At 41.4% G+C, this 27,785-nt stretch overlaps 1 protein-coding gene and 1 long non-coding RNA gene across 10 annotated transcripts in view; one reads left to right on the forward strand and one right to left on the reverse strand.

The window, feature by feature from the left end:
• LOC143664137 (uncharacterized) overlaps positions 1 to 27,785 on the reverse strand; it is an 81,008-nt gene that overhangs the window by 31,392 nt on the left and 21,831 nt on the right. The window contains exon 2 of one of the 8 annotated variants that reach the window (XR_013166341.1): positions 25,960 to 26,150. The exons of the other annotated variants lie outside the window; for them this stretch is intronic. The gene's annotated coding sequence lies outside the window, so the exon portion shown is untranslated. Of the gene's footprint in view, positions 1 to 25,959; positions 26,151 to 27,785 lie in introns of those variants that run through there. 8 annotated transcript variants of the gene reach the window in all.
• LOC143664139 (uncharacterized) overlaps positions 7,120 to 27,785 on the forward strand; it is a 28,198-nt gene continuing 7,532 nt past the window's right edge. The window contains exons 1-3 of one of the 2 annotated variants that reach the window (XR_013166343.1): positions 7,120 to 7,522; positions 10,722 to 10,898; positions 17,925 to 18,827. This is a non-coding gene — a long non-coding RNA (uncharacterized LOC143664139). Of the gene's footprint in view, positions 7,523 to 10,721; positions 10,899 to 17,924; positions 18,828 to 27,785 lie in introns of those variants that run through there. The other variant, XR_013166344.1, reaches the window with a different exon arrangement.

Here is a 27,785-nt window from a genome sequence, read left to right on the forward strand (position 1 = left end):
TGACTATCTTTTGAAATTCAAATTTTAAATCCTGTCCATGGGCTTTCTCCTGTGGAAGAATATGTGGATTTAACTTTCTTCTATATAAAAATTTTTAGTAAGAGTAAATATTCTGTTCATAATTATTATGTCCATACAAATATTTTGCACTGCTAAACCTCATATGATTGCATTTCCTTTCTTTAATAGCTATTTGATTTTCCCTGGAATTTTATCATTTTTTCATGTGCTTAGTTTTTTTATAATGTCTAGCATTAATTTATTCCTGACCTCTCTGTCAGAGGCATAAATCTCCTCTTAGTGAGAAATTCCCACGAGCCAGATAATTTGTTGATTTCAGCTTTTCATTTAGAAATCTCTCTAGAAAGACTCCACTTTCTGCTCATCTGGACCCATTGCCATCTCATTCTGCCGTGTAGCTGCATCCTCAATTCTCATCCTGGAAATTCCCTTCCCCTTTCTATTATGCTGGGTCCCAAGTTTTGGGAATTTCATGTCTTCTTCTGTCTTGATTTTGTCTCTTGTTTTAGCAGAGCACACTATCTATTTAATTCTTCAAAACCATAGCAAAGCCAAACAAAACAGATGCATGATAGCTGGCTGTTGGATTGATTGTTGTATGTGTATAGGATTCTGGCATGGAAGCGATTTTGTGCAAAATTTTGAGGATAATGCTCTGCTTTTAGTGCTGCTATTAAGAGTCCAGTGGCATTCTAATTTCCAGTTCCCTGTAGATAACCGACAAATTTCCCTCCTCCCCTGACTCCCACATTTCAGAATCCATCCCCCATACTCCAGGAGTCTTACATTTTCTAATACGGTGATTTGTCCTTTTTCACGTTTATAGTGGATACTTACTGGCCCTACCAATTTGGAATTCAGTTTTAGAAACTTTTTTGTATTATCTCTATGGCAAATTCTCCCCCCTCGCCCACCCCGCTATTTTGAATCTTCTTTACTTCTGAAACTTTTTTGTTGTTGTTGTTAAATATTGGGCTCCTAGACTCATCCGTTAAGTTTCATATTGATTCTCTTCTATTTTTTCATTACCTTTTCTTTGTTCTGTATTCTGAGAGACACTCTTTACTTTATTTTCCCAAACCTTCTTGTGATTTAAAATTTCTCCCGTCAAATTTTTAATTTCTGAGAACTCTTCATTTTTCCCTGGACATTGCTGTTTTATATCCTTTTCTTCTTGTTTCACAAATGTTATCTCTCTTTCATTTTGGTGAAGATGGTTTACTTAAACACTTTTAAGATATTTTCTTCTGCTCCCCAGTCCTGGTTTTCGTTGTTGACTGTTGGTTGGTTTGGTTTCTCTCTGTAATTGCTCAAATGCCTTTATGATACCTGGCAGTCCATTCATAACAAACAATGAGGCATAGAAAGAAAACTGTAGGATTCTGGCATATGGCAAGACTGTGGTTGGATGTCACTGTGGGCGATTTGGCCAAGATAATTCATGGAGGGCAGGACTCCCCATTCCTGTAGTTCTTATAGATATTTTCACTTAGGTGTGTCTGTTTCCCAGAAATTAACCCTCCAATTTCTTACTTGGGGGCCCGGATGTCAGTGTTCTTAAGCACTGAGATGGGAAAGACTGGGGCAGGGAGAGGGGCTATTGCTTACCATTTGGCATCTGCACTTTTCTTTTATCCCTGTGATCTGACAGCCTGGACCTCGGCTGTGTCTAGAATCCCGTAGTTCAGTGATCACCAGCTCACCATCTTCAGGGACTAAAACCTGTCTCCTGCAAGAAGGAGGAAGTGTCACATCTTTGACCACATCTGATGAATCAGGAGTCTGAGCTTACTTTCTTCTAATGCAAACTCAAAGCTCATCCTTTGGTCTTCAGCTTCACCTGCACACCTCCTTTCAAATACGTAACCTTTGGAAGGCTCTGTATTGCAAGTCACATTGCTTTTAGGTGTTCTCTGCTATTAGCTTAGGTTTCAGCTTTCTCTTTTGCTAGTTCAATTATCTCCTGACCTTTTGTCTTCAAACCTTCAATTTTTCATTGCTACTCTGTTTTCCTAATCTCTTTATCCTTGTAGATTTATGTCTGTTTTTAAATCCCTTTACTCACATTTGTGTGGGATTTCAGGAGAAATTGGAAATAAAAACACATTTGAATTCTAGTTCAAGTAGAAGCCCTCATATTGACATTTTCTATGTGCCCTGGGCACACTATGAAAGTATCTTTGCTTCTCAAATCCCTGGAATTATATGCAAACCTCTCCTGATTTCTAACAAACCCCTGTGCATTTATCAAAAGCTGATTGAAACGGCATTTCAGCACTCTAAGCAGAATCTTTCACTCACTCTTTTGGATTCCCATGGTACTTTGCTCATGTCTTCACATTGGTATTATGTGTATAAAAAGAGTGAATAAGGAAGACACTCTTACGTTTGCTGGTGTCACTGATCATAGCCATTTTTTCATACCTTCATGATAGAATGTTATAGTTTATTTCTAAGTTAACTACATTATAACTAGTGTTTTCCTTTTTTTCTGAATTTTTGCTTGTATAACAATTTCTTCTCTTGGACTCCCACGAATGCTTCTCAAGCTAGATAATTATCCTGGGATCAGAACAGAGGCAGCCTTTTATGAGAAAGAAGAAAGGTGGTTACTTATGTGCAAGAGTGTCTTTTATGGTTTGCTCTTGTGGCCAACCCTTTTCTCTAGTTGTAGATGCCCAGAGTGGGCAGGGATGGGCATGAACAAATGAAGCCTGAGATTGTCAGCCTCCAGGGAAAGCAACAGAATCAATGTTCCTTACTGCCAGACTCCAGAGAGCCCAGCCAGGTTGAACGACTTCTTCCAAACAGCCTTTCCCTAAATAACCTGGAACAGGTCCAGCAGGGTAGTATAACTTTCAAGTCTTGAACCACAGGATGGTAGCTCAGAAGCCACTCACATTGCTTGTACGTTCTTCTTAGATGGACTTCATTCTTTGTGCTTCTATTGACCTGCTCATCTCAGTATCCACTGCCCCAAACTGAAATTTTGGATAGGAGATAGGGGATACTCTTCAGTTAACAGTAATTGTGTTTTATTAGCGTTACATGGATTTTCCCCATTATTGTACCTCTTTGGCAAGTTTTGGTGGAAATTTTGAAGGAGTGGAGAATTAAATGCATGGCTCACTAAGGTGATCATTTTGGTCTGGTGGTTGAAGAGGTAACTTTGATCTTTCTGTCCCCAGATAGGCTTCACAAATGCACAAGCCAGATGCTAACTCATGTTCCTAGTTCCATGTCTGCCTTAAGAGCTACACAACCTTTTCATTTAAGCTCTTCATATTCACACATGGAGAACAGGTTTTAAGCATCATCAGTGTTGTCCCAAATACCTCTTTTTCTTGGGATGGGCTCTGCTCTGTTTTTAGTATGTTTTGACTGAAACTCCAAATGCTTGAGTGACACACACATAATGTGATGATATGTTGGCAGGTAAAGGCTTCTGCCTCTCCAGGTCTGTCCTATCGCATTTTCATTGGGAAAAGATATGATGTGATCCAAACAGAAGTCTAGACCAGATCTTTCACAGTTGGTTAGGGTGAGCTGAGAGAGGTGCAGGCTCCCATCACCCTTTCAGGGTGACAATTGGGGAACTGTGCAATTTGGAAAGGCAGAGATTTTGAGGTCAAAGTCTCCTGCTCTCACCACAGATTCTTGAAGCTCAAATGATTATATGAATAGGGACTCTTCGAGGCGCAGTTGACAGAATCAAAAGGAGAGGCACTGATGTCTTTTTGCAAGTCAGGACTTGGTTGGAGTGGCTAGATATTTTCTCAAGAGTGGAGGTTTTAGGTGACAGATATCATCAGCATCATCTCCATCTTAATAGATCCTATGAGCCCCACACAAACATGGCTTCATTTAATTCTTATACTCATTCTGTAAGGCAGAATACAAATGTGTAAACTGAAGGAATGATGTTTGCCACACAGGTAGCAAATGAATAACTCCTGAAGCAATGAATGAATGAATGATATGACTTGCACAAGTGCCCTACAGCAAGTAAGTGGAGTACTGTAGGGAAAATTCTGAGAGATGGGCTATGGCTTTTTTCTTAAGTCAGTAGGTTCTTCCACATGTGCCTTCCATGCATCTAGGATATTCCTGAATTTCAGTATGTCCAGTGAATCCATCCCTTATGCCTCAGCACCTCTCTAAGCCAATGTCTTTCAAAAGAAGATATTGTAGCTTATATGAAAAACTGACCATGTCATTCATTAATTCATTTATGCATGAATTTAGTCATGCATTAATTGAACAAATATATAAGGAATGTCAGGCCTTTATAGGCTAAGCAACAGATGGACCGAGAGCTCAATGATATACAATTCCTGTTCTCAAAATACCCCATCCTCTAGAAAAATACACACATCTCTAGTGAGGAATATGTGTGATGAGTTCCTTACAGTGAATTGACTGAGGAAGAGAAAACTCAGGCCTGGTTTACAGACAGGCCAGCACTGGCCCAGCCAGACAAGCAGGTACCACCACTTGGCCACGTTGACACATGAACCTACCATGACAGTCAGGAAGAAAGAGAAGAACATTAATCAAAGAGATGGTAGCAGGTGTGTGTGGGTTTGAGCAGTGGAGTGAGGACCCCCAAAACTTTGAGCTGGATTAAAAATCAGGGGGACAGGGGGACATCCTCCAGCCAGCCAATCTGGCTCACATGGTGTTCACATGCCTACACATCCCAGCTCTGTCCTTCCCGGCCACAAGACCTTGAAGAAATCACTTTTCTATGAACTTTGGGTTTTTCAGTTACACAAAGGGGTTAGTGATCCTTTGGTTTGATTTTTGCCAAAATTAAATGACTAAAACACATGAAGTACTCAGCAAGAAGACTTACCCCTGATAGGAACTCAAGAGTTGCGAGTAACTTCAATTTTCTCGAGTTTTTTTTCTGTTGCAACAAGCAAAAAATCCATTTAAGCCAACTAACAAATGAAAAGCAAGTTATTGGCTCCTGAAAGTAGGTGTTTTCCTTTGCTAAAGCTGACAAAATACAATGTATCAGAAATGAGTTGGCTTTTACAATGGGGATTTATTAACTTATAAGTTTACAGTTCTTAGGCCATGAAAATGTCCAAGTCAAAGCATCAACAGGATGGTACTTGGACTCTGAAGACTGGCTACTGGCAAGCTTGGGCTCCTCTGCCAGTTAGCAAAGCACATGGCAATGCCTGCTTGTCCTTCTCCCTCAGGTTTCATTGCTTCCGTCTTCTGGCTTCAGTGATTTCCTCCCTGAGCTTCTGCATGTATCTCTCTTTTAGCTTCTTGTCTCTCAGCTTTTGTGTATCCTTCTCTCTGAACTTTTCTGGAGCTTTTTTCTGTCTTTTATTCTCTTATAAAGGATTCCAGTAAGAGAATTAAAACTCACCTTAAATTGTGGGGGGGGTCACTTTGCAATTGAAATAATCTGATCAAATGGTTCCACCTACAATAGGTCTGTACCCACAAGAATGGATTAAAAGAACACGATCTTTTCTGGGTTCAAACCATCACACCAGGTGCTTCAAGGCTCCAGCCTGGTTGTATAGAGGGAGGGAGTCTCTACTGGATTGAGACTGAGCCAGGCAACCTGAGATGTGTGTTGACTCTCCTGTTACCCAAAGAAAGAGAATCGGGAAAAACCTACAGATAGGGAAATATATCTGCCATGCCTAAGAGATACACACACACACACAAATTTATTTATTTCAATGACCTTGGTAGATTTATTTGGAATAAGGTATTCTGTTCCCAAGTTCAAAGCCTCTGAAAACATTTGTCTTGCATCCTTGACAGAGACAGTGATTTTTCCAGTACAGTGTCTTTCAAATCTTTGGGTAATTATACAATGATCAAACTGACTTTATGACCCTTATTCTTGATGTTTATGTTCAGTTATCACTGCAAGACTTCTCAGTACTGGGGACGACCCAAGGCCCAGGAGCACAGCCCCAGGCCTCCTTGCCCTGCCATTAGCGTGTCTCAGCTGATGGGATTCCAGCACTGAAGAGCTGCAGTAAACATTTGGAGGCAAAATGTTCAGCATCCTTCCCGAGATGCTGGAAGAAGGTTTTGCTCCACAGGAGACCCCTTTTTCTCTGCTCTCCACCAGGTCTACAGTGTATTTGAGGTGTTAGGAGCAAGGCTTTAAATGCACGCAATCTGGGGCTTGAAGCTCATAGAATGCCATAAGTCCAGTCTCTAACCTCAGTCAGTCTCATATGCCATATCTGTAAAATGGGAATGATAGCATGTTTCAAAAATGCTTTTGGCAGATAATAAGCATGCAACTGATGGCAAATGATAAAATTTCCTACTCCTATGAGGCAAAACTCATCCATTGCCGATGCTTCCTCTCCCTTCTTCAGCAGTTATTCATGCTCTGAATCTTTACTACTTTTCCAAACAGCCCCTGCCAGACTTGGTTTCCTCATTTGTTCTGGGTAACTGGAGTCATAATGGTTATCTCCCAGCCCATGCCATTTCCAGTTAGCATCCAGACCAGACAATTCCCCCAAAATGCCACTAGAGATGCTAGCTGTGAGCTGGAGCTGGGATAACAAATGAACCCTTCAAGAGGAACTTGGAGATGGTCTCAGTGTGTCTAAAATTGCCTCTGGAGTTTCTGAACTTATTGTCTGTGCTTCATTGACTCATTTTATTTCTTCCCTTACCTCTACAAACTTCTTTTTCCTCTTTTACCTGTCAGCTCATCCCCTGTTTTTCTTCCTCTTCTCTGGGATAATAATGGTGATAGTTAGCCTGAGCATTTACTCAGTGCCAGGCACTAAATCTTTATTCACTCATAGCAGTCTTATAAGGTAGCTACTTCCATCGTGTCATTGAACCGTGGGGAAAATGATCACAGAAAAGCAAAGTTCAGGCAGACTGGCTCCAGAGCCCTCAGACTTACCTGTATTGAATAGCCTCGTACCACATCAAAGTATATTGGTGAATGGTAGATAACTGTATAATTTTAAGAAATGTAGTACAAAACATGTTTTTTTCTTTCAATTAGCATCTATGAACATTAGTCACTGATCTGCACCTTAACCATACTGGGATGACGATGAAATCACTCTGCCTCAGGCAGCTCATAGACTCCTTGAAAAGACAGATATAGGAAGATAAGAAAATTCTACATACACAGGAAGGTGGTTGTAATGGTGAAGTTCATGCATCGACTTGGATAGGTTATGGTGTCCTGTTGCTTGGCCTGATCAATCAAGCACTGACCTGATTGTTGTTTTGAGAGGATTTTCTGAACTTGCATCATCAATCATTTATTACATCTATGACTGATTACATCTACAATCAACAAAGGAGACTGCCTTCAGCAATGAGAGCAGTCTCATCCAATCAGTCGAAGGCCTTAAAGGGAAAGCTGATGATTTCTATTTCTATTTCAGCCAGCCAGCTTCTCCTGGGGAGATATAACCTTCATCAGAGGTCCCAACATGCGTTCTGCCATACAGAATTGGGACTTGCCAATCTCCACAGTCATGTGAGTCAATTCCTATAATAATTTCTTAATATTTACATATAAAAATATATATACATATATCCTCTTGGTTCTGTTTCCTGGGACAGATCTGACTCCTGACTAATGCAGAGGTATTGAAGAGAGAAACTCCAGAAGAAAGCAGGAAAGCTGCTAAGTGTGAAAAATGTCGCATGTTCGGCCAAGAATAATGTGTTCCAATTAATCTGATTCTCTAGTTAACAGGTACCAATGGACTCAGGGTAAGGTAATTTTGCAGAAACTTAATACTATTCACATATCTTTGGTTCATAAAGCAGAGCAAGTTCTTACAGAGAATCAAAGTCAATATTATGATTAGAGTTGCCTGGCTCTGCAGAAAGAGCACGAACTTTAGAGTGAAACAAAGCAAGCAGAGTGGAGTTTCAGCCAGCTCTGCTACCTGCAAGCTGTGGACTAGTGGACAAAGTCCTTGAGCTGGCTAAGCCTCAGCCTGCTTATTTATACAATGGGAATAATCATTCCCATAACCCTATGGGCTATTTCCAGTTTGGGGCAGTTTGAAATAAAGCTGCTATGAACATTTGTGCATATGTTTTTGTGCAAACATAAATTTCCATTTCTCTAGAATAAATGCTTAAAGGGTAGTTGTTGGGTCACATGGCAGTTGAATGTTTTGTTTTATAAGAAGCAATCAAAGTGTTTTCCAAAGAGACTGTACCATTTTACTTTCCTAGCAGCAACACATAAGAGGTCTGATTTCTCTGTATGCTCACCATTGGTGGCATTTGCATATTGTCACTATTTTTTATTTTCATCCTAATAGGTGCGTAGTGATGTTTGGTAGTTTTAATGTGTGTTTCCCTCTTGGTTAAGGGGGTTGAATTATACTGTGGAATACTACTCAGTAATTAAAAAGGAAGAAACTATTGATACACGAAACACTTGGATAACTCTACAGAGAATCAGGCTGAGTGAAAAAAGCCAATCCCCAGAGGTTACATATTGTATGACTGTAGTTATTCAACATCCTTGAAATGGCAGTGTTATCCAAACAGAGGACAGATTGGGGGTTGCCAGTAGTTAAGGAGATGTGGGTAGGAAGGAAGTAGATACAGTTACAAAAGAGTAACAGAAGAGATCTTTATTGTGATGATGGAGCTGTTCTGTATCTGGATGAGGCGATGGATGCATGAACCTATCCATGCAATAAAATTACAGAGAACCAAATACACACACATACATGTGAAATGTGGAAAATTACAAAGAAAATTAAACATCCTGCCTTCGTAAAATATTCAGACTTTTCTAAGAAATAGCTTGTGGCAGGAAACCAACCCGAATTTGGTAACACCAACAGCATAATTTTAGCTTCTGTGATATCTGCTTGCTTGCCACACATCGCACTCTGCCTGATGGGACCAGTCTATGCACACCTACCTCTACCTCGGGTTTGAGTAAAATGCAGCCAGTCATAATTCTGTCAATACAATTTGCACAACATTGTGGTTTTTTGCTTTAAAACCTGCTGCCTGAGGGCTTCACAGAGGTTTCTGAGGCAGTCGCTGGTCAGCTAATAAAGACTCCTAACTGGCTTGCAAATTGAAATTGTGTGGTCTCTCTTTTGGTGCGCCCCACAACAATACACACACACAAATGAGTGCAAGTAGAACTTGGGGATTCTGAACAAGATTGGTGGATTTATTAACGTCAATATCCCGGTTGTGATGTTGTACTACAGTTTTGCAAAATGTTATTTATCATTGAGGGGAAATGGGTAAAACATACATGGGATCTCTTTTTATTTCAGTTTTCATAGCTGCATGGGAATCTACAGTTATCTCAAGATAAAAAGTTTAATTAAAATGGGAAAAGTCGTCTTTACATCACCAAGATAAGTTAAAGTTGAAATGACATGGCAGGCAGAGAAACACATAGCTAAGAGTCTGACCCAGGCCGTGGTCTTCAGTACATGCCAGGTATTATTTCTTTCATAACAGAGAGTTCTGGTTAGTGCAGTGTCACATAACATTTACAGGAGATGAAAAGAAAAGTTCTGCTTCAAGTTGAAATAGGAGGCAAGTGGATGGAAATTAGTTAAAAAGAAAGCAGAATGCTTGTTAAAAAAAGAGACATGTCGTATTACTAAATTTCAAATTATATGTATGTATAATTAGACAATATTGGAAGAAAGTAGACAAGTGGCTGTTAACTAACGGCCTGCTGTTGTCCTCTTGTATGCCACGTTCTGCTTTAAATCTTCATAAATATTGATTTGCCTCCGAGCTGTGGAGTAATTTTAAACGCATACATAGGCCCCAGGAACTTTGATGAGTGCCTTTGATCAATCTAGTTTCTTAAAATCAAGGCCTAAACCCACCTCCCCCAACGAGGCCCATGTGGAGTTGATTGCTTTCCACAGGAAGAATGACAGATTTTTTCACTTGCATTTAGTATTGTGCATTTGGTATTCCCTTTTGTGGTGGGGCTGACTTGTCCCCCCACCCCCAACCCCCTTCTCCTTCTCTGCCACTTGGCTTCATTAATAAGTTCTTTGATTGCACAGAGGAGGCAGGAAGGAATTCTTCTCATTTCCTGGGTTTTATTCGAGACACACTGTGTCAAAAGAATCTGACAGTGCCTTGGGCTGGTTCTTGTGAGGCAAGCTAAGCTAGCCTCCTGATCCAATATTTCTCGAGCACTATGATGAGAATTCAGGGAGCGAATTGAGAGAGGACAGAGGCACGTTGAGAGTGCCCTGACTCAGAAGTAAGCAGAAACCATGTCTGCCAGGGTTCTCCTCCCCTTTCAGCCTCGTGTCCTGGGACTGACCAGCGCATGGCTTCAGGGCCAATGTCATGGCTCTGAGACCTGGACAGCTGCTCTCTGCACAACCCCTCACTCAGCTGGGCCCCAGGCTTGGTTTAATGCTCTGTTATTACCGTCTTGAAACCCTTAAAATTTTGTCTTTGAACTTGTATTTTGTAAATGAAGTTCAATGGGACATTAAGACATGCTCGTGCACAGAGGAGAGATGTGCAATATGTGTGCCTGCTGTTCCTTGTTGGCTCATTTGTAGGTACCGTTTATGATGCTTGTTACGTGGCTGCCGTAACACGCTCCTTACGGTTGTTTTGAGTCTCACTGAACTCCAACACAACCTGTCCACTTCAATTCCAGGTTCATGCGCCAAAACAATGTGCTGATGACCTGCTCCTTTTAGGTAACCCTGATGGGCCACATGTTTCATTCGGACCAGAGCTTTATTTGAAGGCAAAGGAAGGGAGTGGCATATTGAGAAATGAGGACAAATAAGGAACCCTATCACATCCTTTCTCGTTGGTGCTACTTCCCTGCATCAGTCAACCACTCACACAAACTGAAGATGACAACATAGAAGGTAAGGGAAAGATGGGGCAAACCATCATTCCTTTTTCTTCCAGACTTTCTTACTTACCGTTAAGCCAAAGACAGTAAAGGAAGAAAGAATGCACACATCTCAAGTACTGAAATAAAAACAGGTGAGTTAGTCTTATGCAGCATTTCCACCATTTGGGTAAAAATACACACATATGTACATATAACCTTCAGAATACAAATTCTATAATTTTGGTGAATGCGCATGTAAGTTAAATGCTGTTTTGTTTGCATTGAAAACTGTCATTTCACAATATAAAGATGAATGATAAATTCATGTTAATGGTTTAAAATTTTACGTTTTCCTTCTTTAGAGTAACATTAAATAGCAAATAAAAAACACCACAATAGAGTAGCTTGAAATTAGCCCTGCTCTGCGGAAAAGTTAGAGAAGGGACAGGAGGGCTACTGAGGCAGCAATTCAGGAGTGCGGCTGACCTGGGAGAGGCTTCTGTACCATGTACAGCAGCCCTGGTTGCAGAGGCCGAGGAACTGAGAGGCAGAAAGCTGGAGCATGGCGCGGAGGCGTGGTGGTGTGGAGGTGTGGAGCCCACATGACAGCATGGATGGGAGCACAGGACTAGGAAGGAAGTCAGGCCACATTCTTTGAGTGTGCTGCCGTCACCAGTGCAGCCCCGTGACCAGTGACTCACCCCATACCCACGCACCTGAGCCCCTCACCCACTACCGTTCCGCGCACTTCAGGCGCTCCCACCTCATCAGCCCCCAGTGCACATAACTGCCCCCCCACCTCCACCCCAAGTGCAGCCCAACCCACCTCTCCTGCACCCTTCACGAACACTACCTCCCTTTCTCTGTTCCCTGCAGGTTATTGCCAGCACATAAAGCTTGCAGGCACTAACCTTCATACCTAGGCTACCCCTGCCCCCTGCCCATATTGTTGCACAGCCTCACCCCATCCTCCCTGAGTTCCGCACATCTGTTTACGGCACTTCCAGGCTCATGCGTGCACACAGGCTCACAATCACGTCATTCAGCTTTGGAAACTGCACTTTACAGCAGTCCTAGAACCATGCATGTGCACAATCTTCAGTCTCACTTCCCAACTCTGAGAAAGTGCTGACCTGTGCAGCTGGGTCACATCTGCCCCAATCCTTGAAGGCATAATGCTGACCTGCTGCGATTGCTCTATGCATGTGCACAAGGGCCTGGTGCCTTAGACCAGTGCACACCAGGGTTACGCCCCCCAGACTGCTGTGCCCACACAACTACATCCTCCCTGGCTACTGGGCACCCACGTTCACAATCATCAGTGTAACATCCCCAACTTGCACCCACACCTACCCTGAAACAAATCACTGCACTGAGTGCTCCACCCCATGCCCTGATCCCTGCTGTACAACCATCCCACAAACACAAGGCCTTAGACTGCAGAAAAAAATCAACTCCCAAAGTAAATCAATCAAGATATTTACATGCCATGAAGACAGCAGAAGATCACTAAGCATATTACAAGGCAGACAGATATAGTCCTACCTAACAACCAAATTAAAACACCAGAGGAGACACAGACGTTGGAACAAATAATCAAAGATGTTCATACAACTCTACTTAGTAAAATAAATGGGATAGCAAGTGACATAAGGGAGATCAAGAAGACAGCAGAAGAGCACAAAGAGGAATTTGAAAGAATACATAGAAAAATAGCAGAAATCACAGAAATAAAAGACTTTGTTGACCAAATAAAAAACACACTAGAGGTCTACAACACCAGATCTGAAGAGACAGAAGAAAGAATAAGTGATATAGAGGACAGGATAATTGACTTCAAAGACTCAAAACAGCAAATGACAAAAAAAAGATGGAAAAAAATGAATGGGAACTCAAAGAAATGATAGGCAAAACAAAGTGCACAAATATAAGAATTATTGGTGTTCCAGAAGGAGACGAGAGGAGTAAAGGGCTAAGAAGAGTAGTTGAGTATATAATGGGGGAAAACTTCCCAACCTTCATAAAGGACATAAATAAACAAGTCAAAGAAGCCCAAAGAACTCCAAACAGAATAAATCCAAATATGCCTTCCCCAAGGTACACACTAATCAGTCCATCAAATGTTGAAGAGAAGCAGAAAATCTTGAAAGCAGCAAGGTAAAAACAATCTACTACATACAAGGGAAATCAAATAAGACTGAGCTCAGACTACTCAACTAGCACCCTGGAGGTGAGAAAGCAGTGGTATGATATATTCCAGATCCTGAAAGAGAAAGACTTCCAGCTGAGAATTCTATACCCAGCCAAATCATCCTTCAAAATTGAGGGAGAGATTTAAATTTTCACAAAGAAGCCCTGAAAAAATTTCTTAACAAGAGACTGGCCCTACAAGAAATACTAAAAGGAGTTCTGCTGACTGAAAAAAAAAAAAAAAAAAGATAGGAGAAGGAGGTCTGGAGGAGGGCCCAGAATTGAAGAGTGCCACTAAGGGTAATTTAAAGAATACAAAGAGAAAGAAGGAATAGAATATATAGATCTAATAAATAACATAAAAAAGATAATATGATGGAATTAAAAAATGCATTTTCAGTAATAATTTTAAATGTTAAGGGACTAAACTTATCAATTAAAAGATATAGATTGGAAGAATGAATTAAGAAACACAATTCAGCTATATGTTGCTTACCAGAGACTCATCTTAGACACAAGGATACAAATAGATTGAAAGTGAAAGGATGGAAAAAGATTTTCCATACAAGTTGTAACCAAAAGAAGGCAGGAGTAGTTATATTAGTACTGGACAAAATAGACTTTAAATGTAAAGACATCATAAGAGACAAAGAAGAACACTATATACTAAAGGGTCAATTCACTAAGAAGATATAACAATCATAAATATTTATGCTTCCAATCAAGGAGCTCCAAAGTACATAAGACAGACATTGGCAAAACAAAGGAATGATAGATGTTTCAACAATAATAGTAGGAGACTTCAATACACTACTCTCCTCTATAGACAGAACAACCAGACAGAAGACCAACAAGGAAATAGAAAAGTTAAATAACTTGATAAATGAATTAGCTCTAACAAACATATATAGGCCATTGCACCCCAAACCACAAGGTTATACATTGTTCGCTAGTGTTCATGGTACATTCTCCAGAATAGATCATATGCTGGGACACAAAATAGGTCTTTATAAATTTAAAAATATTGAAATTATGCAAAGCACTTTCTCTGATCATAATGGGATGAAGCTAGATCTCAATAACCACCAAAAAAATGAGAACATTCACTAATATATGGAGATTAAATAACACATTCTTAAACAACCAGTGGGTCAAAGAAGAAATTGCTAGAGAAATCAGTACCTATGTGGAGATGAATGAAATTGAGAATACAACTTATCAGAACTTATGGGATGTGGCAAAGGCTGTGCTGAGAGGGATATTTATTGCCCTAAATGCCTATATTAAAAAACGAGAAAGAGCAAAAATTGAGGACTTAACAGCAAATTTGGAGGAACTTGAGAAAGAACGGTAAACAAGCCCCAAAGCAAATAGGAAAAGAGAAATAACAAAGATTAAAGCAGAGACAAATGAATGGGAGAACAAAAGAACAATAGAAAGAAACAATAAATCCAAAAGTTGGTTCTCTGAGAAAATCAGTACAATTGATGGGCCACTAGCAAGACTGATAAAGGAAAAAAAGAGAGAGGATACAATTAAGCAAAATCAGAAATGAGAAGGGGTGCATTACCACAGACCCTAAAGAAATAAAAGAAATCATAAGAGGATACTATGAACAACTATATGCCAACAAACTAGACAACTTAGATGAAATGGACAAATTCCTGGAGAGATACAAACAAGCTACACCAACTCAGGAAGAAATAGAAGATCTTGGCAAACCAATCACAAGTAAAAAGATTCAATCAGTTATCAAAAATCTTCCTACAAAGAAAAGCCCAGGGACAGATGGCTTCACAGGGAAATTTTATCAAACATTTCAGAAAGAACTGACACCAACACTGCTCAAACTTTTCCAAAAAATTGTGGAAAAAGGAACTCTACCTAACTCATTTTATGATGCTAATATCATTTTAATACCAAAACAGAAAAGATGCTATAAAAAAAGAAAACTATAGGCCAATCTCCCTAATGAACATAGATGTGAAAATTCTCAATAAAATATTAGCAAATCAATTCTAACAGCACATTAAAAGAATTATACACCATGACCAAGTGGGGTTTATACCAGGAATGCAAGGATGGTTCAACACAAGGAAATCAATTAATGTAATTCAGCATATTAACAAATCAAAAGGGAAAAATCATACGACGGTCTTGATTGATGCTGAAAAATCATTCGACAAAATTCAGCATTCTTTTCTGATTTCCTATTTGATGAGTGTGTGTTTATTGGTTTTCAGTCTCTTGGTCACAATGAAATTATCTAAAATTGAGAATGTTGATGGACTGTGGACTTTGGCCCCTCTACATGATGCCTGATGAATGCAGGTGGCTGAAGGATGCACTGATGGAGAAGTAAATTGGCGAAAGATGGTATATACTTATGAACAAAGGTTGTGCTGCTACAAAAAAGGAACAATGTCGTGAGGCATGCAACAACGTGAATGAACATGTGGGATATTTGGTGAAACAAAATAAGCCAGGAACAAAAAAAAATCACAATGGTATAATCACTTTTAGAAAATGCTTATAAGAAAACAGGGGCCTAGATTGTAAGCTTTTAGAGCAGACACATTAACTCTGCAGTGGTGATTATTATTTCTGGATTTTGAGTGGCTGTTTTCTATATATAACCTGATGTTTAGAGATAAGAATGAAGCTGAACAGGTTGGGGTTAAAATAATTCAAAACATAGGGGTAAGAAAGACAGTGTCTATATTTTAGAACCATACATACTCTTTGAGACCAATGGAAGAAAGGTTTATTTGATCTGGAACTGAAATTTTCTGTAGTGCATAATCTAATTCAACCTATCTGTATAGCTCATTTGAACAACTGAAGCACAAAGAGCACAGAATGAGAAAGAGGTCCTTTAATACTGTATAGATTATTGTAATGTCTAGAAACATTCTAGAGTATATTAAGTAGATAATCAAAAAGTATTGACGAAGTCCCTTGAAGGAGGGGAGAAAGGCTATGGAACTATTAAACCTTACCATCAGGGAATTCCACGCTACTGTGTCAAACCTTAGGGATACCCAAATCAATAGGCCATGTCCTGGATCATGAGGCTTACTCTTGTTAAGCTTTTGTAGGTACAGAGATGCTTAGACTACCTATAGGTATGCCTAAGAGTTACTTCTGGAGGACCTCTGTTGTTGCTCAGATGTGGCCTCAGTCTCTCTAAGCCCAACTCTGCAAGTGAAATCATTGCCCTCCCCACTACATGGGACATGACAGCCAGGGGTGAAAGTTTCCCTGGCAATGTGGGAGAGGACTCCTAGGGATGGATCCAGACCTGGCACTGTGGGATCAACAATTACATCCTGACCAAAAGGGGGGAAAGAAATGTAATTAATAGAGTATCAGTGGCAGAGAGAGTTCAAATAGAGTCGAGAGGCTATTCTGGAGGTTGCTCTTATTCAAGCTTCAGGTAGACCTTGCTACCTATCATAACCTGCCAACCCCCAACCAGGACCATTTCAGCCAATCCTAAAGAACAACTAGGACAATATATAAGATTCCACAAGGGTTCCAGGCACTACAGTAATTTTCCAAAAACCTACAACCTCCAGATGGGTCCCTGGTCCAGATAAGTCCTGAAACCTAGCCCAGCCTCTCCAGAACATCAGATGGTTCCATCTTCCTACCCCATATTAGTGACAGAATCTTCTAATACCAAAACTTTAGAGTTGTCATAGCCCAAACAACCCCATAGAGAGGGATGGAAAGATCAAAGGTGATGGTGGAATTATACATAGAAGATAGGATTTATCAAATGAATATGAATGCTGAATCATTAAATTGATATCTGTTTTAGTCTCCAGTATTTTAGAGCAACTGGAAGTAAAAACTTAAAATTGTGAAATTGTAACCCATGTCAAACTCTGAAATATGTTCTGCAACTAATTGTGGTGCTGTGCTTTGAAATTTATAGCTTTTTTGTGTATATGCTATTGTTCACCAAAAAAAGAAGGAAAAAAGTCAATTGTGATGATAAAAAAAGTACTTAAGCCCTCTAGCCTCTTATGTTCTGGAGTAGCTAGAAGGAAAAATATGAGAGGATTGTGTGGTAGCCCAAGAGGAACTCTGGAATCTGTCCTGTAACTACTTTTTGAAGAGTTCTTTGAAAACTATTGCTTTTCTATTTCTTTGCTGTGTATATATGTTATATTATACAATTTTTAAAAAAGCTAAAAAAAAAAAGTGAAATGGAAGAATTGAAAAATGAGATAAAATTTTTAAAAATGTGTCCTTGGCTGTGAATGGGTTCAAACTGTAATAGTTCACACTCAAAAAAAATACCTCACACTCACATGGGGCTTTGCAATTAAAAAAACAAAAACAAAAATACAAAAGAACACTACTGTCAGTCGAAAGAGACAGTGCAAGAAAGGAAAAAGCTTTGCATTTTGGTAGCTTTGATGGAACTTCTTGGTGCTTTTTGAATAAAGAAGGGCCTTGCATTTTCATTTGGTTCTGGGATCCACGAATTGTGTTACTGGCCCTGGGTGGCTTGCTGGACTTCTTAGCCTCTTTGAGGACAAGGACGGGCATTAAGGACCTCTTTGGACCCTGGGTACTGGGTTCAGTTAAGGACTGTAGCTGGAAAGTTACATTGTTCACTATTTGCACACCCAGAGTATTTGGAGAAATTTACCTTTTAGCCTATAGGAAATAGATTTAATTAGTGAGTGAGTGATACACACACACACACATACACACACACAGAGTCATGATCCACCCACCTCCCTGTTTCAGCTTATTCCCTGCTGAAGGAAGGCACTTGATGGACGTAACTCCACAGTGAGAGGAGTACTCTGCCTAATTATGGGGTGATTAAAAAAAATGTTTCTCTTTACAGTGTTCCACTGATGAGAAAGAAGTTTCATTCCTAAACGAGCAAAAGAATAACCCAGTCACACTGTGAGATAGTTTTAAAAGAAACCTGCACTATCTGGTACTCTCAGGCCCAAGGAAACTTGACCAAGAATCTCTACCATTGCTGCCTGGTCAGATGTACACTCCCTCCCACCAATCATGCCACAAGTTCTGCCTTGCCTGGCTGCTCCTACAGGGATTCAATTCCACCTGCTAAGACTTCTAGTATGAGTGAATCTTCTTGCTGGATGCAGGTAGCAGATAGAACCTTAGCTGGGGAGTCTGGGATATATAGTTTACAGCGTCTCTACCTTCACAATAGAGAAAGGCTTGTGAATTAGTCGGGGTTCAGAACCAGCAGGAGATATCTGTAAATGGTATGAGATTGAGTATAGGAATTGGCTCACATGACTGTAGGATTAGGCAAGTTCCAATTCCACAGGGTAGGCCATAAATTGGGGACTCTGATGAATTCTTCAGGAGAGAAAATAAAAATTCTTCCAACTGTTGAACTTATTAATTCTCCCTTTGTCTTCAGTTGATTGGATGAGACTTCTCTCATTGCTGAGGGCAATCTCCCGTGTTCACTGTAGATGCAATCGGCCATTGATGCAATCAACTGACTCAGGATGTAAATCCATCTATGAAATATGCTCTCAGTAATAATTAGGCCAGTATTTGCTTGACCAAGCAACTGGACACCTTAACTGAGTCAAGTTGACACATGAACTTACCCATCACAACATGCTAGAAGAGGGTTGAAGGAATCAGTCTGTAGAATCTGCCCCACTGGTGAGGCTGGATCCAGAAGTGGAATCTGTTGGTTGATTGACTGATTTGTGGCTTCAGGTTATATATTGATCCCCTCAAACACCTGACATGGGATTGGCTGCTCAGGGCTCACTCTCCCCTGGATGTTTGCAAGGCTTCCTTGTTCAATTTTTGAGTCTGTCAGGGTTTTTTTTGTTGTTGTTGTTCTTTCTTGGTCTTTGAATCACTTTCCATTTTTATGGTAATTATGAGCCGTGCTCATTCATTGTCATTTATGTGGTGAAACTCTTTGAGGTGGGGGCGGGGAGTCATATTTACCTTGCTTTCAGATTCTTACTAGACTTCTTGCATTTACCTCCCAGATCCCACGCAGAAAGGAGTGTGCTTGGAGAAGTGGAGGGAGCGTCTCTGTCTGCATCTTCAAAGGACCTTCAGGCACTCAACATTCTCAGCAAGGTGGTGCCATGCCCACTTTGCTTTACCCTGAAGCAGTATGTTGGAGAGCCACGTTTTGGAGTTAGACCACTGGGCTCAAAATCTGCCTCTGCCACTTTCTAGCTGTACAAGCTTGAGTAATGATTTAACCTTTCTGGGTCTCAGTTTTCTCTACTAAATGGGGTTGAGGGTAGCTTCCCCCTATCGAGTGGCGATGGGAATAACTGAGTTACTTCACACAGAGCCTGGCCCGTAGTAAGAGATCCATGGGTGGTAGTGGTTATGGTGAGAATTCCATGGAACAAACCTAAATGTACTGCTATCATATTTTAAAGTATTTTGTTGTGGTTGTTAGTAATGATTGTGCTTTATTACCTCTCCCTTCCTTCCCCACCCAAGGTGATTTTATAATGTTTTCTGCATTGGGAGTTGCATTTTTACATTTTCAGAACACACCTTTGATTTTATGATGAGGGCCAATGGCCAATGTGAATTAGAAATGTCAACATCCACATTCTAGGAGACATTTGAGGAGTAAACCTCTTCCCTGGTGTGGAGCTATGGAGAAGCAGATGCACTTGAGCCCAAATCCTAAGCGGTTGCAGTTTCAAGAGAGCATAAAGAGGTCAGAGAAGGAAACAAAATGTGGGGAGGTGCTCAGTGCAGATGCCCGAGAATGAGAAAGAAGGACACCTCTTGAGTGGGAGCTGGCTGTGAACCCAACGGCTCTGCCCTTGGGTTGGGTCAGTGATATACGGATCCTAACTTCTATTAAGAGGGGGAGCATGGTCAAGTGCATTGTGCACAGGACTTGGAGCTTTGCAAGTCCTGACCCAATCCATTCACAGAGAAGACATGTCGGGTGGTTCTCCTTTCCTCCACCTGCTCCACAAGAGTCTCAGCTGCCTTCAGATGCAAAATCAGAGTCTCAGCGTCAACCCTCACGAGGCTGTCTTGAGGGTTAACTGACAATAACAGAATGAAAGCACGGCTCAGTACCTGGCATGTAATAGGTGCTCTAAAAATGTTAAGCAAATTGGAATTTGTATTTTTTACTCTAGAAGGAAAGGAATTCTATTGAATAGAAAATTGCTCTTCATAAGTTTTGCCAATAGCAGTAATTGTGGAGGGGTGGGGAGGGGAGAGAAGAAAAAGACAAAAATCCCCAAACGGTTTCATCTCCAGCTTTTGAATCTTCAAAGTGAACTCTGCAATTTGGCGTCTTTCAGTCCTTCTGAAGAATGAAAGCCTTTGCAGATAGAGGGAGCCAAGGACACCCGGCCTCTTCCATTGTGGCTTCTGATTTATCATTCATGGCAGCAGGAGACATCTGCTTGGTGAATTCTTTGAGGGTATGACAGAAAGGCATCTCTTTTGAATTCAGTGGAATTTGCAGTCACTCAGATCTCCATGGGAAACAACTGTGAAGTGGCCCAGGGTGAGGAAGTTCGCATGCATTTTTCATGCATGACGTCTTTAGCATCATGGCAAGATGTACCATCCCACATTTGCAATAAGAAAACAGAGAGTAAGGGGCTCCTTGGTCTGCCCTAGTGCTTGCGGGGAGGTGGACAAGAGATTCTCAGGCAGCTCATGGTGTCACTGCCCCCACCAGGATCCATTCCAGCAATGAGAGTGTACCCTGCCCTGCTGTCCAAGAACTGGGTTTGCTCTCAGGTGGCCACCATTTTGTAGTGCTCTTGCTGTACCCCACATGCTGTGCTGCTGTCTCCCCTGCACTATTTACTTCTGTTTTGTTTTTTTTTTTGTTTTTTGGCTCCAGAAATCAAACCCAGGTCTCAGGCATGGCGGGTGAGAATTCTGCCATGGAGCCACCGTTGCACCCTCCCCGGCACTATTTAATCCTCACATGAAGGAGGAATTCACTACCAATGTCCTGAGAAAGAGACTGATGTTCAAAGAGGGAATTAGGTTGGCCCAAGCTTCCAACAACAAAGAAAAGGCAGAGCTGGACTTTGAACTGAGGGCATTCTGGCTCCAAGCCCATGCCTTTTCTACCACGTTGGTGGGTCATGCTGCTTTTGATAGGATGGGAGGGGGAAAGAGAAAAGAAGCTTTAACAAGTGCTTTCCCTGCTCTATCGCCACCTACAGCAGGGGTTCCCTGCCTTGATTCTGGGACCTCTTGGGGTATCTCTACTTATCTAAGAGAGTTGGATAATTTTCAATGTCATTTTAATTCACTTTAATTTACTAAATGAATATGTATGTGTGTCAGGAAGAGGGTTCAGGGCTGGAAAAGGGAAACTGTGTTATGATATCAAATAAAATCATAGGAACTAGCATCACAATACCTATGGTATTAGGTATTTCTTACCTAATACCATAGTGTATGACAATGTGGGCTCACAGTGATTTAAACAAACAAAATCCTAGAACACTTAGTATTGGTACCGCATCTTAGCATTGAATTGCCTCCTGTTCATTCCACTTTCTCCAGGGTGGGGAGACCTTCCTTGAGGAAAGTATTGTGGGTCTACTTCAGCGCCCCCCACAGCACCTAACACTTAGCATGTGATCTGATTATTGAATGAACCACTCCTTCCTTCAAATGTGAAGTGACCTTGTGACATGGGACAAGGTGCAGGTCCACTAAGAAGATATTTGCAGCAGGATGGAGGGCATTTGAGAGTGGAGGGGGCATTCATGTATCCAACAGACATGTCCTTCATGCCGAGCTAGGGGTTAGCTCTGTAGATGGGAGGTGATGGGACACACTTCAGCCCTGGTATCCAGCTCTAGCGGAAAGAGACAGACCCTCGATCACACTCAGGTGCTCAGTCTGATTGATACTGTTTCCCGAACTTCTTCCCACTGTGACCCATGGTGATTCTGCTATTTAGCTGCTTAGAGCCAGAGGCGACCTACCCTGGGGCTCTGCTGACCAGATCCTGATAGCCCCACTTCGCTGTGCACACATCAGGGCTGTTTGCAGCCTTCGGTGAGGGCAGAGGAGCAGTGCAGCAGGTTGTCTAATGAGAGACGCAGAAGTTTCCCTGGCAATACAAAGGAGGGACGGGTTTTTGCTCGCTTGCGAGAGCCCCAAAACATTTTGCAGGAGGGAGCTCTCTGAATTGGGTCTTGCGGAGTGGGTAGAAGTTTTCCAAGGGTGGTGGGAAGGAAGGGTCTTCTAGTTGGAGGACACGATGAGTGACTCAGGGTGGCTGGGGCACAGGGCAGGTAAGAGCAGAAGGGCCAGAAGCAAGAGGTAGGGGTGGAAAATGGCAAACCATTTGGGCTTTTGTTAAGGAGATTGGATGCTTTTTTGAAGGCGTTTTTTTAAAGTAGAGAACCATATGGTTACATTTATTCTTTTGAAAGATTCCTCTGGTAACTGTGGGGCGGCCAAATCAGAGGAAGATAGGAAGCAGGAGATCAACAGATTTAACTATTAAACTGAAATTCAGAGTGATTTCTCATGGTTGCCATGAGTAAGGATCAAGTGTGGGAGCTTTTCATTTTTTTCCAATTTTGCTTGGGATAGAAATTTAGATTCAGAATTTCTTGAGGATTGTCACTGAACAGTTAATAACACATAAGACCCCAGACATTGCAGTATAGGATTTTGTCCAGTGTCCAGCCTCAATGGCAGACTCCCTCCTCCACCCCACCCCACTTGATATAACCCCCATATGACTCTTTGGATAAACCTTTATGTTTCTCCTTTCTATGTCTCAATCCATCCCACCCCTCATTATTCCTGTGCGCCATCTTAGACCATGTCATTTCTCACTTGAAATTGAAGCATTTCTTCTTAACTGGCTTCCCTGCATGCACTCTTGACCAACCTCCATATCCACCCCGCCTAGAAGGATCTTTCTGTAGGAAAGAGCCATGGAAATATAAGCTTGGCAAGACACTGGAGTGCACATTCTGTGTCCTGACAGTTAGACCTATGCCTGGCATGTATTCAATAAAAATTTGTTGTGTGACTTATGAGTGATCCCATTAAAACTTTTTTCCAACCAAGGTTGTTTTCATGTTATGCTTAATCAGTTTGTTATTTAGGTTCCTGACATCCATGCAGATGAGCCGTGAGACCTTCTACAGATTTATGACTACAACTAAAGCATACCATCTTCTCTATAAAATGCCTGATTTTAACTGACTTCCCAGACTCTACCTAGGAATTATTGTACCTATAACGGTGGGTGACAAATTACAGGACCATGCCAAGATTTCAGTTACTGGGCGATGAACTGAATTTACATGTGAAGGGAAGGACCAAATATTATGTTCAAGAAAGACAAGGTTCTACTGTGATTCCAAATTACTGAATACTTCAGATGACAAGTGAAAATTACAGCAATGACAAGCATTTAATGAATGTGCCTGGTAATGGACCGAAAGAGTCTTGTGAGTATGATAACTTTAATCCTAAAATTTTAATAGGCAGATATTACTACCTTTACAGGGGAGAAAAGGGAAGCTTGGAGAGTAGATATGATTGGTTCCATGGTACAGATCTTGTTAGCTGGGATCCCACTTACTCTGGCCTGACTCCGACCTGCCTTTGCTACCATCTCCTTCCTGCCCACAGCATGGAATGTTTGTCTCATATCCAGTCTTGACATACTTGGCATCCTGGGACCTCTGCTGATGCTCCACTTTCCTACCATGTCAGCCAGAGGCTGCTGAGATCACACTGAGAAGAAAGGCAAAAACTCCCAGTAGCAAGGGATTTTCTTTCCTTGAAAGAGACACAAATAATTATGAGCAATGCAGCCTTTAAAAAAAAAGCCTAAGTAGAAAGCTGGGGAAGACACTTCTGAAGCCATTAACACCAGTGTTTCTTCAGACAGGTTGAAAGGCTGCCTGTCTCAGACAATTTGGGTTCAGTTGGTTGTGCGGTTGGAGATGTCAGATAGATTTGCAGGGCTGTGTGCATCCCAGTATTATCTCCTATGGCATTGCATGCCTCACATTGCTTTGTGATTATCTCTTTACTCTGTCTCCCCGCTGAAGCACGAGTTCTTCAAGGGTAGCACACATAGAGCTGATGTAGTATAGATGTTAAGAGTCCGAGCTTTAAGTTAGACCACCAAGTTTTCAACTCTAGTTTCTCTGCTTACAAGCTGTGTGATATTGGGCATGTTACTCAACCTCTCATTGCCTCTATTCCTTCATGAATGGAGAGGACGTGGTAATAACTAGTTCACAGGGTTTTTCTTTTAATTAAATAAGTCAAATATGAAAAGTTTTAGAGGAATGTTTGGCAAATAGGAAAACACTCTGCAAATGTGAGCAGTTGTTGTCATTCCTGCTGCCACTGGCTCCTAAGGTACTGAACCAAGCCTCACCTGAACCTACTATTTCTGTATCTTTTCTGTTGTGAGCGTCAATACATACTCTTTGTTATTTAAGTCACGTTGAGGTTTTACTCCTATTTACTCAACCAAAAGCACCCTAAACAGATACTAGATGGAAGTGAATGGCGATAGATAGTTTTCTTCTTTGGCCAGGATTAGAGAGCTGAGCCTCTCTATGGTTTCTGTTCAGAGGGAGCTGAAGGAAGAGGGTTAGGTCTGGGCTGGACAGGATGTAGGTGGCCCATTACCATGGGTGTGCTGTTCTTTGTCAGACACTGACCGTTCAGGCCACCGTCCCACCGTCAAGTCCATCAGAAGTTTGTCTCACTCCCACAACCCCCCACAAGGGGAAATCAGCAAAGGCACAACTCGGTCCTCTTCAGAGGCCAGATGTTTTCCCTCGGAGTAGAGGCCAACGAAGTGCATCATCAGTTTCACTCAATTTCTGCCAGATGTGCTTGATGGTCTTAATTTATTGTCTTAGTCTGCCAACACTGCTGTAACAAATACCACAAACTGTTTTGGCTTAACAGCAAGAATTTACTGGCTCACAACTTTGAGACTGTAAATTCAAAGTCAAGATATCAACAAAGCTTGTTTTTCTCCCCTAAATCTGTGGCATTCTGTTGCTGGCTGCTGGTTATCTTTCACGTTTCTTGGCTTTTTTCTCTGCCTCCTGTCACATAGGAAAATCCTCTCCCTTTTGACCTCTGTGACTCTGGGTCCTCTTTGTAGACCTCCAGTAATCCAGGTTAAGACCCACCCTCATTCAGTTGGACTAAAACTAACATCTTCAAGGGGTTCTATTTACAACGGATTCAAACCCACAAGGATGCGAATGTAAATTAAGTTTCAGAACAAGTATATGTTAAGGTGCATAATTCAACCTACCAAAAACCATCTGGAATTCAGTCCTTATCAAAGGTTTTGTCCCTCTGCTAAACTTGTGCACTTTCCCCAATGCTTTGGAATTCTGGTGGCCAAACAGGAAGGTGGATTGCTAGTACAGTTTTGTAAAATGTTGAGACTTATCAGTGCCTCTGCTTCCTTACTTATAAGCCTTGGGGATATTTTCCTGAAGCAATCAATGTTGAAACTTTGATCTAAAAAAAAAAAAGCCTAAATTCTTGTTTTCAGAGAGCAGTGGGGAGGGGTGACTAGGGAGCTGGGGTCCACACTGCAGCCAGCCTCCCAAGAAGAGAAGCTACTGTTGGAAACAATTAGGACTTCTTTAGAAAAGACACCCAGGGAGAGTTTCCTAATAATAATTGGCTGAATCTTTCAATTCTGTAATTGAAAGACCTCCTTCTGTAAAAATAGATACTGCCCTGGCCTTTAGTTAAGAAGGGACCATTGGCAAATTTCCCAGGAGCGATTCCAGCAGCCCCCAACTCTGTTCAAAGCAGCCAGAAAAAATTGAGTTCTTGACAGCTCTTTCCCCCTCACAAGATAATAAGGCAGGTCACATTTCAGATTTAACCCACTTGACATTTTAATGTTCTTCTAATGTACTTTATGATCTGCACAAATGAAGCACCGTGTAGGTGCAAGTTGCTATTTATATAGTCCTGGCAAGTGGATTCCATCAGTCTCAGCTTCTTGGTTCACTTGGGTACTTTAGGCTTGTGAGAACTTCAAGTTTTCAACTCCCCAATAGTTTCTTCTTCCCAAAGTCTTAAAGAAGAATAAGAGAACAGTTACTCTGGATTTCTCCCCTTTTGGAAAGAGGACTTGTAATCTATTATTAAAAATCCTGAATTTGGACAGGAAAGACTAAGTGCTTAACATGTACCCCTTAGAGCTAGAATAGGAGTGAGGGGTTCTGTGCAATGTTTTTTTTTTTTTTTTTTTTTTTTTTTTTTTTTTTTAAAGGAAAGACAGAGAGAAGGAAGGAAGGATAGAAGGAAGGAAGGAAGGAAGAAAGGGAAACATTTTTAAACATTTTCTTGTTTTATTGTATTCTGTTTCTCCGTTTTTGTTACATGGGCTGGGGCCGGGAATCGAACCGAGGTCCTCCGGCATAGCAGGCAAGCACTTTGCCCGCTGAGCCACCGCGGCCCGCCCATGTGCAATGTTCTTAACAGAGATTGGTCCAGCACCCAAGCTCCGAAAAAGATAGCTATTACCTTTACTTGCTAATATCATTACCACCTTCCTCCTCCTCATCATCCTTGTCGTTATTATAGTCCTCATCACCATCAACATCAACATGGTCATTGTTTGCATCTTCATCATCACCATCACCATCATCATCATTTTCTGGGCTCCTCCACTTACTACCCAGTGGCCTTGGGCAAGTCACTGTCTCTCTAGAATTCTCATTTTCCTTTTTGTAAAACTGGATAATAATTACTACCTCTTAGGGTCATTGGGAGGCATTAAGGTGGCAGAGTGAAGATTGGTAAGATTTGGACGCATTCAGAACTCTCCATTCTATCTTGGCTGACACTTGCTGCACATGACTTTTTGTTTCTTTACCTATTCCCATCTTTCCGTCTTTGTACTTGTTAATTCTCCCAAACCAAGAATTTAAGATTCTCTGTCCCCAGAGCCCTGGGCTAAACTGATCAAGAACCCTAGTCTGAGACTCAAGAGAATTGACAATTTGCAATTCAGCCCCCATTTTTAGCTCATTCTCTGGCTTTGAATAATTTTTCCCATCAACAAAATAAGCGAATTGCATCAGATGGGCATTATCTCAAAGTGGTCAAGAGTCCATTAGTATCAGAATGACCTGGTGTGCTTGTTAAGAATGCATGTTTCTGAGGTGCCACCTCACACTCACTAAATTAAACTCTGGTGGTGGGCTCTGTGCTCCACAGTTTAACAAGCTTCCCAGGAGCTCCTCCAGGCACTGGAGGCTGATGTGACAACTTCTTGAAACTCTCTTTCATTTCAGATATTCTCTAGGGGCAAGGGGAAGTCACTGGCTAGGCAGGGAGAAGACTTCTTTCCGTCATCACTCTATATCAAGAGCGTGCCCACAGGGGAATGGTCAAGCTGAAAGAGAGGAGTCCGTGGAGCCCACACAGTCCTTGTTGATCTCAATCTCAGTCACCTTCCAAACAGCAGCACCCTGAAAATGTTCCAGATTTCAGCTCTCCTTCCAATCACCAGAGCTGTCATCAACCTATCTCAGGGTCGGGACCTCTAGCTACGAGCTGTGAAACCTCCAGTACCACAGAAAATAACAGAAATATTTAGGATATGAAAGATCTAGTCAGAATAGACACTGGCTCCCAGCAAGTTATTATCATCAAGATACTATCATGCAATGCCAATTGGCTGGTCATCATTACTGCCTAAAAC

Source organism: Tamandua tetradactyla, chromosome 20, assembly GCF_023851605.1.
Source record: "Tamandua tetradactyla isolate mTamTet1 chromosome 20, mTamTet1.pri, whole genome shotgun sequence".
In the NCBI taxonomy this organism is placed as follows: Eukaryota; Metazoa; Chordata; class Mammalia; order Pilosa; family Myrmecophagidae; genus Tamandua; species Tamandua tetradactyla.